Source organism: Oncorhynchus keta, chromosome 31 (assembly GCF_023373465.1).
Source record: "Oncorhynchus keta strain PuntledgeMale-10-30-2019 chromosome 31, Oket_V2, whole genome shotgun sequence".
NCBI classification, from domain to species: Eukaryota; Metazoa; Chordata; class Actinopteri; order Salmoniformes; family Salmonidae; genus Oncorhynchus; species Oncorhynchus keta.
The window spans coordinates 16,465,397-16,481,779 of NC_068451.1; the positions used below are offsets into that span (position 1 = coordinate 16,465,397).

Here is a 16,383-nt window from a genome sequence, read left to right on the forward strand (position 1 = left end):
AAATTTGTTTAAAACCCTGTTAGTGAGCATTTCTCCTTTGCCACAATAATCCATCCACCTAACAGGTGTGGCATATCAAGAAGCTGATTAAACAGCATGATCATTATTACACAGGTACACCTTGTGCTGGGGACAATAAAAGGCCTATCTAAAATGTGCAGTTTTGTCACACAACACAATGCCACAGATGTCTCAAGTTTTAAGGGAGCGTGCATTCAGCATGCTGACGGCAGGAATGTTCATCAGAGCGGTTGCAAGATAATTTAATGTTAATTTCTCTACCATAAGCCACTTCCAACATTGTTTTAGAGAATTTGGCAGTACATCCAATCAGCAGCACAACCGCAGACCATGTGTAACCACGCCTACCTCCACATCTGGCTCCTTCACTTGAGGGATCATCCAACCCAGGGCTTCCGAGTGGCACAGTGGTCTAAGGCACTGCATCTCAGTGCTTGAGGCATCACTACAGATTCCCTGGTTGAATCTAGGCTGTATCACAATCGGCCATGATTGGGAGGCCCATAGGGTGGCACACAATTGGTCCAGAGTTGTCCAGGTTTGGCCGGTGTAGGCCGTCATTGTAAATAAATATGTTTGTTAATGGATTTGCCTAGTTAAATAAAATAAATAAATAAAATTAAATCTGTGTCGAGCCACCTGGACTGATGAACCAAAGAATTTCTGCAAAAACTGTCAGAAAACGTCTCAGGGAAGCTCCCCTCCGAGCTCATCTTCACCAGGGTCTTGACCTGACTGCAGTTTTCCGTCGTAATCGACTTCAGTGGGCAAATGCTCACCTTTGATGGCCACTGGTACACTGGAGAAGTGTGCTCTTCATGGATGAACACCCCCATGTCACAAGGATCTGTACACAATTTCTGGAAGCTGAAAATGTATCAGTTCTTCCAAGGCCTGTATACTCATACATGTCACACATTGAGCATGTTTGGGATGCACTGGATCGACAGTCGACAGTGTGTTCAAGTTTCTGCCAATATCCAGCAACTTTGCACAGCCATTGAAGAGGAGAGGGACAACATTCCACAGGCCACAATCAACAGCCAGATCAACTCTAGAAGATGTGTCGCGCTGCACGAGGCAAATGGCGGTCACACCAGAAACGTACTGGTTTTCTGATCCACGCCCCTACCTTTTTCTAAAGGTATCTGTGACCAACAGATGCATATCTGTATTCCCAGTCATGTGAAATCCATAGATTAGGGCCTAATTTATTCATTTCAATTGACTGATTTCCTTATATGAACTGTAACTCAGTAAAATCTTTGACATTTTTACATGTTACATTTATATATTTGTTCAGTGTATAATGTGATTGTCTGGTAACTGCTAAGATCAATAGTGCCCATTAAAACACCCATTCAAGTTGGGCCATACTATGAGAGTTTGCCATACTATATGACTTGATGGTATCAAGCCCAACTTTGAGTTGGAATGTTCGTTCCACTCAGTCTAATTCTAAGGGGTTGAGTTTGGACCTGGGGTAGGAGCTGATTCCAAATCTATTATATTCTCTGTGTTCCGTCTTCTCTGTGTGGAGTCCATGAACACAGCAGCCACAGAGACTGTTTCTCTCCCCAGCCAGTCAGTAAAACAGACAGACCGTTTCTCTCCCCAGCCAGTCAGTAAAACAGACAGACCGTTTCTCTCCCCAGCCAGTCAGTAAAACAGACAGACAATTTCTCTCCCCAGTCAGCCAGCCAGCCAGTCAGTCAGACAGACAGACGTAATAGTAACCCTCCCACTGGGGAGGTTAGAGAGTAGAGAGGTCTTTGTTCTGGGTTTCCGTCAGACCCAGTAGAGGGAGTAGAGGGAGTCACTGAGGCACAACCATCCGGTGAGTCCTGGATAGATGGAAACACCTTTTAACCTTCCAAGCACTTACAGTGTTCAATGGCGTCAGCCGGGGAAACAAGGCGGCACTTGAAGGCTTTCCTGAACGAGAGCAGATGGTTTTGTTGTTTTGTCTGTGAGTCAGTGATAGCCTGGTCCCAGATCTGTTTGTGAGGTCTTGACACATCATAGGGGTATACTACAAAGTAGGATCAATGTGTTAGCAGGCTAACTTTAACAAGTAGAAATAACTGTCGATTTTTTGTTTAATTAAAAAGCCAAACTTAGATATAGGGATGGGTATCGTTAAGATTTTGATGGTATTACTACTCTTACCGATACTGCTTATCGATCCGGTACTTTAACGGTATTCTTATTGGTTATTTTTTTTACAAGAAAACAACCCGAAACAAATTAAGAACAGAATTAACCCTGCTTTATTTTCTGAAATGTAAATAAATAAAATAAACAATTATTTACAGCAAAATAATCAGTAATTTGTTCAAAACATTGCTATTATAGACTAATGTTGTGGTGATGGAAATGTAAAACAAATTAAATAAACAATATTTTCCTGCAGAAGACAATACAGTGGTATAGAGCAACACAGGTGGGGCATGCAGGTAGACTGTAAAAGACAATACAGTGGTATAGAGCAACACAGGTGGGGCCTGCAGGTAGACTGTAAAATACAATACAGTGGTATAGAGCAACACAGGTGGGGCCTGCAGGTAGACTGTAAAAGACAATACAGTGGTATAGAGCAACACAGGTGGGGCCTGCAGGTAGACTGTAAAAGACAATACAGTGGTATAGAGCAACACAGGTGGGGCCTGCAGGTAGACTGTAAAAGACAATACAGTGGTATAGAGCAACACAGGTGGGGCCTGCAGGTAGACTGTAAAAGACAATACAGTGGTATAGAGCAACACAGGTGGGGCCTGCAGGTAGACTGTAAAAGACAATACAGTGGTATAGAGCAACACAGGTGGGGCCTGCAGGTAGACTGTAAAAGACAATACAGTGGTATAGAGCAACACAGGTGGGGCAGAGGTAGACTGTAAAAGACAATACAGTGGTATAGAGCAACACAGGTGGGGCCTGCAGGTAGACTGTAAAAGACAATACAGTGGTATAGAGCAACACAGGTGGGGCCTGCAGGTAGACTGTAAAAAAAGACAATACAGTGGTATAGAGCAACACAGGTGGGGCCTGCAGGTAGACTGTAAAAGACAATACAGTGGTATAGAGCAACACTGTAAAATACAATACAGGGTGGGGCCTGCAGGTAGACTGTAAAAGACAATACAGTGGTATAGAGCAACACAGGTGGGGCCTGCAGGTAGACTGTAAAAGACAATACAGTGGTATAGAGCAACACAGGTGGGGCCTGCAGGTGGGGTGGTATAGAGCCTGCAGGTAGACTGTAAAAGACAATACAGTGGTATAGAGCAACACAGGTGGGGCCTGCACTGTAAAAGGACAGTGGTATAGAGCAACACAGGTGGGGCCTGCAGGTAGACTGTAAAAGACAATACAGTGGTATAGAGCAACACAGGTGGGGCCTGCAGGTAGGCTGCAGAAGGACTAACAGTGGTATAGAGCAACACAGGTGGGGCCTGCAGGTAGACTGTAAAAGACAATACAGTGGTATAGAGCAACACAGGTGGGGCCTGCAGGTAGACTACAGTGGTAAAAACACGATAGAGCAACACAGGTGGGGCCTGCAGGTAGACTGTAGTGAGCAACACAGGTGGGGCCTAGGTAGACTGTAAAAGACAATACAGTGGTATAGAGCAACACAGGTGGGGCCTGCAGGTAGACTGCAGAAGGACTAACAGTGGTATAGAGCAACACAGGTGGGGCCTGACTGTAAAAGACAATACAGTGGTATAGAGCAACACAGGTGGGGCCTGCAGGTAGACTGCAGAAGGACTGTGGTATAGAGCAACACAGGTGGGGCCTGCAGGTAGGACTAACAGTGGTATAGAGCAACACAAGAAGGACTAGGTAGACTGTAAAAGACAATACAGTGGTATAGAGCAACACGGGTGGGGCCTGCAGGTGGGCTGCAGAAGGACTAACAGTGGTATAGAGCAACACAGGTGGGGCCTGCAGGTAGACTGTAAAAGACAATACAGTGGTATAGAGCAACACAGGTGGGGCCTGCAGGTAGACTGCAGAAGGACTAACAGTGGTATAGAGAAACACGGGTGGGGCCTGCAGGTAGACTGCAGAAGGACTAACAGTGGTATAGAGCAACACAGGTGGGGCCTGTGGTAGGTGGGCTGCAGAAGGACTAACAGTTCTTAGCAGTTCTTCTGGAGAAAGATCAACAGTGTTGTTAGAGGGGCCTGCGGTAACTGCAGAAGGACTAACAGTGGTATAGAGCAACACGGGTGGGGCCTGCATTTGCCTTCTCTGGCAGAAGTCGGGACCTCTCCTGGCTTATTGTGTTCCCTGCAGTCGAAAATACCCTCTCGCCAGGGGTGGAGGAGGCTTGAGCACAGAGGTAGCTTGTTGCAATGTTTGTGAGGAGGGGCAGAGTATCTCTTCTCCCACATCACAGGATCTTCAGCCATGGAGATGGGAGGCCTTTGTAGAGCTCCACCTCTAGGTCAACACGCTCGCTAAGGGTGAGGGACGAGGTGTCCTGTTGGATCGTCAACCTCAACTCCCTGTCCTCCTCTGAGAACAGCTCCTCCAAGGCACTCTTTGTTTTGTACAATGGAGTGACTGTCTCCTCCATTTCCTCTCCTTCAGACTCCTCCTCCTGTTGTTGGTGCTCCGGCTCTTCTGGCAGCCCTGGTGTTGCTCCTGTCACATTGGCCTCAGAATTTGCCTCCCTCAGCCTGTCCCGGATGGCGTCACTCACCGGGCCCCCTTTAAATCTGGGGTCTATTGCTGTGGCCTCGTGCAGGAAGGCTTGAATGTCCTCATCCTGATAGCGTTCAGAGAGGTTCTCCCAACACCTTCTCTTTGATGGTTGCCACCAACGTTGTATCTTCATGCTTCACAGTGAAGTGTTCTTCCAGTTTGTGGAGGATGGATATGATCTGTCCACAGGTGGCATTCTTTTCACATGATACACACACTGTGGATGTATAAAAGATTCCCATGAGCTGGACAAACTCCAGCCTTATGGAAGTCCTCGTCCTTCAGACGGTCCAGGTTGTCCTTGGTCATTGCTTTTCACAGTCGTGGGTCCAAGGCTGCTGCTTGTATGGCTGGATACTGCACCATGAATATCTCTATCATTAACACCAGATAGAGTTCCATCTGGTCTTCACATCAAGGATGAGTGAGTGTTGAGGAAGGCCTGAAACAACAAAAAATAACATACATTTAATTACCGCACACTTGAATATCGAATTAAATTGTTAAATGTGGGAATTTCAAAATAATACTTTAATAAATTGAACTGGCTTCTTACCAAGGAGCTGCTGCTTTTGGACATAGAGGATCTCTTGAACCACACGGCCACTGTTCTGATTCGGGAGTCATTTATCAATGGAAGTCACTTTGTAGATTTTCTGCGCTGCCAGATTCAAGGTGTTTGCAAAGCGTCCTATTTTTTCTTGATGGCAACATCCATATAGCCAGCATTATCAACAGTCACAGCTACAATCTTGCTCGGCTCTGTCTCAAACTCTTCCAGAATGTCTGAGATCTCCTCTGACACTACTTTGCCAGTTTGCCATTTGTAAACTGCCCTGGTGTAGAAGACCTTCTGTTTTAAACTGCCCTGGTGTGGAGGACCTTCTGTTCTACACTGCCCTGGTGTGGAAGACACTCTGTTTTACATTGCCCTGGTGTGGAGGACCTTCTGTTTTACATTGCCCTGGTGTGGAGGACCTTCTGTTTTACATTGCCCTGGTGTGGAAGACACTCTGTTTTACACTGCCCTGGTGTGGAGGACCTTCTGTTTTACATTGCCCTGGTGTGGAGGACCTTCTGTTTTACATTGCCCTGGTGTGGAGGACCTTCTGTTTTACACTGCCCTGGTGTGGAGGACCTTCTGTTTTACACTGCCCTGGTGTGGAGGACATTCTGTTTTACACTGCCCTGGTGTGGAGGACATTCTGTTTTACACTGCCCTGGTGTGGAGGACATTCTGTTTTACACTGCCCTGGTGTGGAGGACATTCTGTTTTACACTGCCCTGGTGTGGAGGACATTCTGTTTTACACTGCCCTGGTGTGGAGGACATTCTGTTTTACACTGCCCTGGTGTGGAGGACATTCTGTTTTACACTGCCCTGGTGTGGAGGACATTCTGTTTTACACTGCCCTGGTGTGGAGGACATTCTGTTTTACACTGCCCTGGTGTGGAGGACATTCTGTTTTACACTGCCCTGTCGTGGAGGACATTCTGTTTTACACTGCCCTGGTGGGGAGGACATTCTGTTTTACACTGCCCTGGTGTGGAGGACATTCTGTTTTACACTGCCCTGGTGTGGAGGACCTTGTTTTACACTGCCCTGGTGTGGAGGACATTCTGTTTTACACTGCCCTGGTGTGGAGGACCTTGTTTTACACTGCTCTGGCTTCTGTAGTGCACTGTAACAGGGAGATAGCCTCTGCCAGGACCACTGGTCCACTCGTCTGATGTGATGGCCAGCTTTGGCACGTCCTTCAGCTCAGTGATCACATTGGCCTTTTCTACCCCATACCAGGTAGGAATGAATGTGTCACTGAGGTAACTCCTGGAGGGAGGGGTATATTTGGGGTTGAGTGCCTTGCTCATCTCCCTACAGTAAAATAAATATAGTTTTCATGTGTTTAATTATCATTATTGAATTATTGTGTTGTTGTGTATTGTATTGTGGAGTGATGGGACTAACATACAACCCTTTTATACTACTATATCCTAAACATGAATACAACTCAATATATATACTGACAGACTGTTACCTAAAGCCCTTGGACTCCACTGTTGCAAAGAGGTGTAGGCCTTTCACTATGAACTTGGTCTCGGCTAGGTGGCACTCATTCACCCTCTCCTCAGTCATCCTCCCACTAGCTGCCAGCGTGAAGGGGCTTTGGGCTTGTCTTTGGCTTGGACCAGCGGTATTAGAGAGAGCAGCAGGTTGGTTCATTGTTGCTGCAAATTTAACAAAAAAGTTGCAAAATCTTGGTGATTTAATTTTTGAACGCACCCACAGCTAAACAATCAGCTGGCGAATGGTTCCTTTTGGTCATGAACCCATGTTCTCATAATCAATCTAGCTAACTCTGTGTGTTGGCTCTAGGCTGCTAGCATACATACCTAACGTAGATCGGGCAACGAGAGATGAACTACGAGCTAGGCATTCGAAAACGGTGCATTTCTCTGCCTGTACATGATGCACTTTCAATAGATGTTTGGACAGATTGCTTGTAAGGGCGGAAACACGAGCAAAAGTCTTGTTGCACTTGCGGCAACGAGCATTGTCAGCATCGACTCTGGTAAAGTGGAACCACACTTTTGAACGTTTAGTTCTCTCCACCATCGTCACTAACGAAGAGCAGGGTCTTTCTTGTGTGTGTGTGTGAGAGAGAGACAGGCTCCGCACGACAGAGAGTTCTCTTCTGAATTGGGAATAATGAAAATGCATCATAGACAAATGTCTTAATCTTATTGCAAATTGGAAACGGTTGGTGAGATAAAATGTGCAAAATAACATTTATGTAGCAATAGGAAATGTATTTTCTTAATTTCTCCAGTGCCGAAACCAGAACCGATAACGTCTGAGCGTATCGATACGACGGTCTTTCATAATTTAGCCCCGGGGCCCGTTTAAGACCGGGTTTCTGGATTTTGTTATTGGTTGTTGAGTCAATTAGACCATGCCCATTTCAAGCTTATCTTTCTAAAGAAACGACAACGTTATTTCAGAATAGTTAGGCAAGTTAGCTGGCTAACTCATTGATCTCCTTTGTTTATTTATGCTGTTGTTGACAATACAGCAGAAACAGATCAGAGACCAGGCTAGGTCATGGTTGTTGTTAGCCTGGTAACACTGATACTGGCTCTGAGGGGCAGTACCTGGACAGAAGAACAATAGTGGCAGTTAGAGTGCTGAGCTACTATCCAGCAGGGATTTTTGCTAATCCTGCAAGAAGTTCTGATACCCTTTCCCTGAAGTATTATTAAACAATCTGACTCAATGTACTGCTCCTCCATGTCATTGGTTATTGTTCTCAGAACACCATTGGTCACTGAAGCCGAGGGAAGATGGCTGCCCTCTTGGACAGTTGCCCAACAAAGTTTTGACCCGGTCTTCGATCGATCGGGATATTGACATTTTTATTTGATACATTTTTTTTATTTCACCTTTATTTAACCAGGTAGGCCAGTTGAGAACAAGTAATAATTTACAACTGAGACCTGGCCAAGAGAAAGCAAAGTAGTGCGACACAAACAACAACACAGAGTTACACATGGAATAAACAAACATACAGTCAATAACACAATAGAAAAATCTATATACAGTGTGTGCAAATGAGGTAAGATTAGGGAGGCAAGGCAATAAGTAGGCCGTAGTGGCGAAATATTTACAATTTAGCAGTTAAACACTGGAGTGATAAATGTACAGAAGATGAATGTGCAAGTAGAGATACTGAGGTGCAAAGGAGCAAAAAATAATAATAATAGTATGGGGATGAGGTAGTTGGATGGGCTGTTTACAGATGGGCTATGTACAGGTGCAGTGATATATGAGCTGCTCTGACAGTTAGTGCTTAAAGTTAGTGAGGGAGATATGAGTCTCCAGCTTCAGTGATTTTTGCAGTTCGTTCCAGTCATTGGCAGCAGAGAACTGGAAGGAAAGGCGGCCAAAGCAGGAATTGGCTTTGTGGGTGACCAGTGAAATATACCTGCTGGAGCACGTGCTACGGGTGGGTGCTGTTATGGTGGCCAGTGAGCCGAGATAAGGTTGGGCTTTACCTAGCAAAGACGTATAGATGACCTGGAGCCACTGGGTTTGGCGACGAATATGAAGCGAGGCATGCGAGGCCAGCCAACGAGAACAAACAGGTCGCAGTGGTGGGTAGTATATGGGGCTTTGGTGACAAAATGGATGGCACTGTGATTACTCAGCAAATTGGATGCAGTCTGACTGTTGGAGGCTATTTTGTAAATGACATCGCCGAAGTCAAGGATCGGTAGGATAGTCAGTTTTACAAGGGTATGTTTGGCAGCATGAGTGAAGGATGCTTTGTTGCGAAATAGGAAGCTGATTCGAGATTTAATTTGGGATTGGAGATGCTTAATGTGAGCCTGGAAGGAGAGTTTACAATCTAACCAGACATCTAGGTATTTGTAGTTGTCCGCATATTCTAAGTCAGAACCGTCCAGAGTAGTGATGCTGGTGCAGCAGGTGCGGGCAGCGATCGGTTGAAGAGCATGCATTTAGATTTGCTTGCATTTAAGAGCAGTTGGAGGCCATGGAAGGAGAGTTGTATGGCATTGAAGATTGTCTGGAGGTTAGTTAACACGGTGTCCAAAGAAGGGCCAGAAGTATACAGAATGGTGTCGTCTGTGTAGGGGTGGATCAGAGAATCACCAGCATCATTGATGTATACAGAGAAAAGAGTCGGCCCGAGAATTGAACCCTGTGGCACCCCCATAGATTGCCAGAGGTCCGCACAACAGGCCCTCCGATTTGACACACTGAACTCTGTCTGAGAAGTAGTTGGTGAACCAGGCGAGGCAGTCATTTGAGAAACCAAGGCTGTTGAGTCCGCCGATAAGAATGTAGTGATTGACAGTCAAAAGCCTTGGCCAGGTCGATGAATAGAGCTGCACAGTATTGTCTCATCGATGGTCTAAGAGAATTGTGTCTGAGAGGAGTGTAGCGTGGTGCGTTGTCCTTCAATGGCACATATGGATCCTCTCACTGGATTCCAAGAACAACAAACACACAGATGGAATGAAGCCATCTGTCTGGGAACAATGGCTGTGGTGGATATCCTCTATGATGAGGCTGTATGTAACAGCACTATTGGTTGGTCAGTCAGTCAGCGGTCCAGTCATTCAGTCATCCAGTGATTCACTAGTATGTGTCAGCTGACACTTCATCAATACCAGGAAGTACCAGTCAGCAGGAAGTACATCCAGTCAGAAGTTTGGAATCTGAACTGATTTTGACAGGATGGCGCAGGAAGAGGAAAAGTGAGTCATTTAAAAAGGACAAAAAGTGATGAGAGAGGTGAAAGACAGATGGAGAGAGAAACTAAGAACATGCTTGAGAGTGAGGAAGGAGAGAGGGGAGAGAGAGCCATGCATCCTCCGAAACACAACCAAGCCATACTGCTTCTTAACACAGTGCGCATCCAACCCGGAAGACAGCCGCACCAATGTGTCGGAGGAAACACCGTACACCTAGCGACCTGGTAAGCGTGCGCTGTGCCCGGCCCGCCACAGGAGTCGCTAGTGCGCGATGAGACATGGATAGCCCTACCAACTCTCGGCCAATTGTGCGTCGCCCCATGGACCTCCCGGTTGCGGCCAGCTGCGACAGACCCTTGGCTCGAACCCAGAGTCTCTGGTGGTACAGCTAGCACTGCGATGCAGTGCCTTAGACCACTGCGCCACCCGGGAGGCCCATAAAAGTAATTTTTAAAAGCGGGCGGTGATAGAAAAAGATTGAGAGAGAGTGAAAGAAAGGGAACTAATTTCCAGAAATAGTTTGGCCTTGGGAAGTGTGGCATGACTCATTACAATGGCTCTCTGCTTTCCAAAACACCATTTCAACAACTCACACACACATACATAAGTACACTTTCCCTTCACCTAACTGCCAGTGCCAACACCATAAACTTATGCCATGCAATAACATTGCTCTGAACCAATCTAAGCGACGAGGAACTGACAGACAAAATATTTATGCAACAAAGACCAATGAATCAACTCTTTAGGGAAATGAGACAGGAGTAAAAAAGTATTGTAATAAACTCTGATTCATTATATGCAGCTTGGGCCAAGTAGAAGTCAATCATTAAGGGAGTAAAACTTCCAGTTACTCCATTATGTTCCTTCCCCCTTTCCCTTTCCCTTTCCCTAGCCCCCTCCTCTCATAGTTAGGATCAGGTCATCTTGGCCTTCCCCAGTACTCCTTACTCTAACTCCCTCTCAGCTCCATAAGAGCTGTATTTCTACGACTGCACATTCTTCAGTATGTCTACATCAGTGGAGGCTCCTCAGAAGAGAAAGGGGAGGACCATCCTCCTCAGTGAATTTCATAAAAATAGTGAAACATTAAAGTTCTCGTTTTTAGATAAAACTATACTAAATATATTAATGTCACCAAATAATTTATTAAAACACACCGTTTTGCAATGAAGGTTTACAGTAGCCTCAGCAGGACTCTGTAGGGTAGCACCATGTGTAGCCGGAGGACAGCTAGCTTCTGTCCTCCTCTGGATACATTGACTTCAATACAAAACCTAGGAGGCTCATGGTTCTCACCCCCTTCCATAGACTGACTCAGTAATTATGACAACTTCCAGAGGAAGTCTGTGGCTGCTATGAAATTGAACTGTGTTTGTGTGTTATCAGGGGTGTATTCATTCTGACGATTCTGTTGAAAAACAATTCTTAAACGGAACGAAACGGGGATAAACATACCAGAATTTGTCTAATAGAAACGGTCATTTGCAACTGTTGGACTAATGATTACACCACAGATCAGCTAGGTGCAGGCAAGAGTGTGGAAGCCGGTATTGAATGTCTCACTCTGTCACCTTGATTACTCAAAATTCTCTTGACCTGTGCACCTACGTTTGTAAACTTTAATTCATAGGCTAGGTTGTAGCAACATCATGAAAATGTGAGTATCATGTAGAAGCCTAAACCTATCGATGTTACATTGAGCTGGGTGAATGGAACATGGATGACAGTCATCCAATACGCTGTGAAAAAGTTTTCAAATCCTCCCTCATCTCAAAAGGCACCGACCACCACTGGCCTATATAGTAAAGCAGACAGATGATGATTGAAGACCACAGGTTCAGGTTGTCCTGCTGGGGAAATGAAGCTTGGTCGTCAACAGCAACAGAAGCCATATGAAGCCATTAGTTGGACGTCAATACAACATGTATGGATGTTAAATAGTAATACTTTTTTTCATCCTGAAGCAAAACTAAACTAATAATGAATAGATTCAAACTAGCACATTTAATGGAGTTTTGAGCTTAATTACAAAGTCTGTAAGTAGTCCTAAAGCCAAACACTGACTCATGCTTTTGCTCCCTGTCATTGATCTGCATCAAGATGACAGAATCAAAAGGAGGAATATTCATTTTCTGTTGGGGCATAATAGCCCTAGACCTCTGTCCTATACGCCCACACTGCAGATTGGAGAAACGGAACCTGTACAATTCTGAACAATTAACTAAAACTCCTCTGTTGTTCCCGGAGTATGGATCCAAGCCCGTATGGAACCAAGATCACCTGGGAGAATCTAGACAACATTAGCACAATGAGCTAAAGCTTAGGCATTAGATCTAGAACATTGAGCTAAATCCTATTTATTACATCGAGACATTAGCTAGTATATAACTACTGCTATGCACACCCTTTCTATTCACATACTGTCCATACACACCATTCATATACATACAGTGCATTCGGAAAGTATTCAGACCCCTTGACTTTTTCCATATTTTGTTACGTTACAGCCTATTCTAAAATGGATTAAACGTTTTTTTCCCTCATCAATCGACACACAATACCCAACAATAACAAAGCAAAAACGTTTTTTTTAGCAATGTTGACAAATTTATAAAAATTGTTTGGTGTATCGGAGGATGCATGACTTTCAACCTTCGTCTCCCCCGAGCCCGTATGGGGGTTGTAGCAATGAGACAAGATAGTAGCTACTAAAAAAACAATTTGATACCACGAAATTGGGGGGAAAACAGGGGGAAAAAAAGAAGAAAAAAAAGTTGTAGTAACATCAAGGATTCACCTGAGCTAAATTTCAAGTCTCAGAGCAAAGGGTCTGAATACTTAATACGGTATTTCTATTTACTATTATTATATATTTTTGTATTATTATTATTATATTTTTTATAAATTAGGTCAAATTAAAAATTTTAAAAAACGTTTTTTGATTTGTCTTTATGGGGTATTTTGTGTAGATTTATGTTTTTTTATTTCATACATTTTAGAATAAGGCTGTAATGTATTTTTGGGGGTCTGAATAATTTCAGAATGCACTTTATATATTTATATTCCACACGCAATGCAAAGCTGCCATTGGACTCTGGAGCAGTGGAAACGCGTTCTCTGGAGTGATTAATCTGGCAGTCCGACAGACTAATCTGGGATTTGCGGATGCCAGGAGAACGCTACCTGCCCCAATGTATAGTGCCAATTGTAAAGTTGGCCCCTTAGTTCCAGTGAAGGGAAATCTTAAACGCTACAGCATACAAAGACATTCTAGACGATTCTGTGCTTCCAACTTTGTGGCAACAGTTTGGGGAAGGCCCTTTCCTGTTTCAGCATGACAATGCCCCTGTGCACAAAGTGAGTTCCATACAGAAATGGTTTGTTGAGATCGGTGTGGAAGAACTTGACCCTTGAACTTGAACCCTGACCTCAACTCAATCGAACACCTTTCGGATGAATTGGAACACCGACTGTGAGCCAGGGCTAATCGCCCAACATCAGTGCCCTACTTCACTAATGCTCTTGTGGCTGAATGGAAGCAAGTCTCCGCAGCAATGTTCCGACATCTCGTGGAAAGCCTTCCCAGAAGAGTGGAGGCTGTTATGGCAGCAAAGGGGACCAACTCCATATTAATGTCCATGATTTTGGAATGAGATGTTCAGCGAGCAGGTGTCCACATACGTTTGGTTACTTAGTGTAGCTCATTCTAATATTTCTACCACTGTACATGTCATTTTAGTTACACTGTTTATACACACAACGCATATGTATATATATACTGGATTCTTGACATGCTATTTTACTTTTTACTGCATTGGTAGGAGCTAGTAACACAAGTATTTCGCTGCACCAGCTTTAACATCTGCTAAACTGTGTACGTGACCAACTTAAAACTGCTGAGCTAAAGCCTAGGCATCAGATCTAGACCATGTTAGCACACTGAGCTAAAGCCTAGGCATCAGATCTAGACCATGTTAGCACACTGAGCTAAAGCCTAGGCATCAGATCTAGACCATGTTAGCACACTGAGCTAAAGCCTAGGCATCAGATCTAGACCATGTTAGCACACTGAGCTAAAGCCTAGGCATCAGATCTAGACCACGTTAGCACACTGAGCTAAAGCCTAGGCATCATATCTAGACCATGTTAGCACACTGAGCTAAAGCCTAGGCATCATATCTAGACCACGTTAGCACACTGAGCTAAAGCCTAGGCATCAGATCTAGACCATGTTAGCACACTGAGCTAAAGCCTAGGCATCAGATCTAGACCATGTTAGCACACTGAGCTAAAGCCTAGGCATCATATCTAGACCATGTTAGCACACTGAGCTAAAGCCTAGGCATCAGATAGCACACTGAGCTAAAGCCTAGGCATCAGATCTAGACCACGTTAGCACACTGAGCTAAAGCCTAGGCATCAGATCTAGACCACGTTAGCACACTGAGCTAAAGCCTAGGCATCAGATCTAGACCACGTTAGCACACTGAGCTAAAGCCTAGGCATCAGATCTAGACCACGTTAGCACACTGAGCTAAAGCCTAGGCATCAGATCTAGACCACGTTAGCACACTGAGCTAAAGCCTAGGCATCAGATCTAGACCACACACTGAGCTTAGCATCACTGAGTTAGCACACTGAAAGCCTAGGCATCAGATCTAGACCACGTTAGCACACTGAGCTAAAGCCTAGGCATCAGATCTAGACCACGTTAGCACACTGAGCTAAAGCCTAGGCATCAGATCTAGACCACGTTAGCACACTGAGCTAAAGCCTAGGCATCAGATCAGCACACTGAGCTAAAGCCTAATCAGATCTAGACCACGTAGACCAGCATTAGACCACGTTAGCACACTGAGCTAAAGCCTAGCATCAAAGTCACTGAGCTAAAGCATCAGATCTAGACCACGTTAGCACACTGAGCTAAAGCCAAGGCATCAGATCTAGACCACGTTAGCACACTGAGGACCACGTTAGCATTAGGCATTAGATCTAGACCACGTTAGCACACTGAGCTAAAGCCTAGGCATCAGATCTAGACCACGTTAGCACACTGAGCTAAAGCCTAGGCATCAGATCTAGACCACGTTAGCACACTGAGCTTAAACCTCGGCATCAGATCTAGAAGTTGAAAAAGCTTTCAAGTCTCCGGCAAGGTTACTCATCACATACATATATACATACATTTAAAAATATATATATATGTAATCTAAGGGGAATGGAAATGATGCAGACAATACATTGATATAAGCCACAATCTACAATATTATTATTATTTTTTAATTTAGAAAAAAAGGGCCCTGTTCATAAGTAAAGCACTGTGTAGGGAATAGGGTGCCATTTTGGACTCAGAGTGGGACTCCAATAGGTTCCCACGGGACAAGAATTTTGTTTCACTCTCACTGTCTGTTACTCCAACGGTTTTGTTTTGTTTCTCAGACGGGGCTAAGATCTCCGTACTTGTCGGTGCACGTCCAGGGAACTGCTCTGGGCCTCAAACGGATGATTACACCTGTCCTAGTGGAGCTACACTCCCTCTCTCCATAATCCATATTCTGGATACATACACTGAGTGTACAAAACATTAGGAACACCAGCTCTTTCCATGACATAGTTTTTACCTGGATTCACCTGGTTAGTCTATGATTCTTTATTGATTTAATTTGTTAAATCCATTTCAATCCGTGTAGATGAAGGGGAGGAAACAGGTTAAATGATTTTTAAGCCTTGAGACAATTGAGGCATGGATTGTGTATGTGTGCCATTCAGAGGGTGAATAGGCAAGACAAAATATTTAAGTGCTTTTGAACAGGGGATTATAGTAGGTGCCAGGTTCACCGGTTTGAGTGTGTCAAAAACTACAACGCTGCTGGATTTTTCATGCTCAACAGTTTCCTGTGTGGATCAAGAATGGTTCATCACCCAAAGGACATCCAGCCACCTTGATACAACTGCACTGTGGTAAACATGGGCCAACAAATTGAGGCAAAAGTGTGTGCAACTCAATATTAGGAAGGTGTTCTGTATATATATATATATTTTCTCTCAAATTTTGTGGCCAAATTTGTTTACATCACTGTTAGTGAGCATTTGTCCTTTGCCAAGATAATCCATCCACCTAACAGGTGTGGCATATCAAGAAGTTGATTAAACAGCATGATCATTACACAGGTGCACATTGTGCTGGGAACAATAAAAGACCACTCTAAAATGTGCAGTTTTGTCACACAACACAATGCCACAGGTGTCAAGTTTAGAGGGAGCATACAATTGGCATGCTGACTGCGGGAATGTCCACCAGAGCTGTTGCCAGATAATTGAATGTTAATTTCTCTACCATAAGCCTCCTCCAAAATCGTTTTAGAGAATTTGTCAA

At 44.4% G+C, this 16,383-nt stretch overlaps 1 protein-coding gene and 1 long non-coding RNA gene across 11 annotated transcripts in view; one reads left to right on the forward strand and one right to left on the reverse strand.

Moving 5' to 3' along the window:
• The window catches only part of LOC118364072 (epithelial discoidin domain-containing receptor 1), an 83,424-nt gene that overhangs the window by 59,745 nt on the left and 7,296 nt on the right, over positions 1–16,383 (reverse strand). The window lies entirely within an intron of this gene.
• LOC127914304 (uncharacterized) lies at positions 2,361–4,051 on the forward strand. 7 transcript variants are annotated; one of them, XR_008087962.1, is made up of 8 exons: positions 2,361–2,518; positions 2,573–2,855; positions 2,908–3,015; positions 3,143–3,237; positions 3,359–3,412; positions 3,467–3,533; positions 3,619–3,672; positions 3,865–4,051. It is a non-coding gene; the product is annotated as an uncharacterized LOC127914304 (long non-coding RNA). The 7 variants fall into 7 exon arrangements; XR_008087961.1 differs by lacking the exon at positions 3,619–3,672 and having other exon boundaries at positions 3,359–3,533; positions 3,865–3,905; positions 3,960–4,031; XR_008087964.1 differs by having other exon boundaries at positions 3,359–3,479; positions 3,619–3,713; positions 3,960–4,031.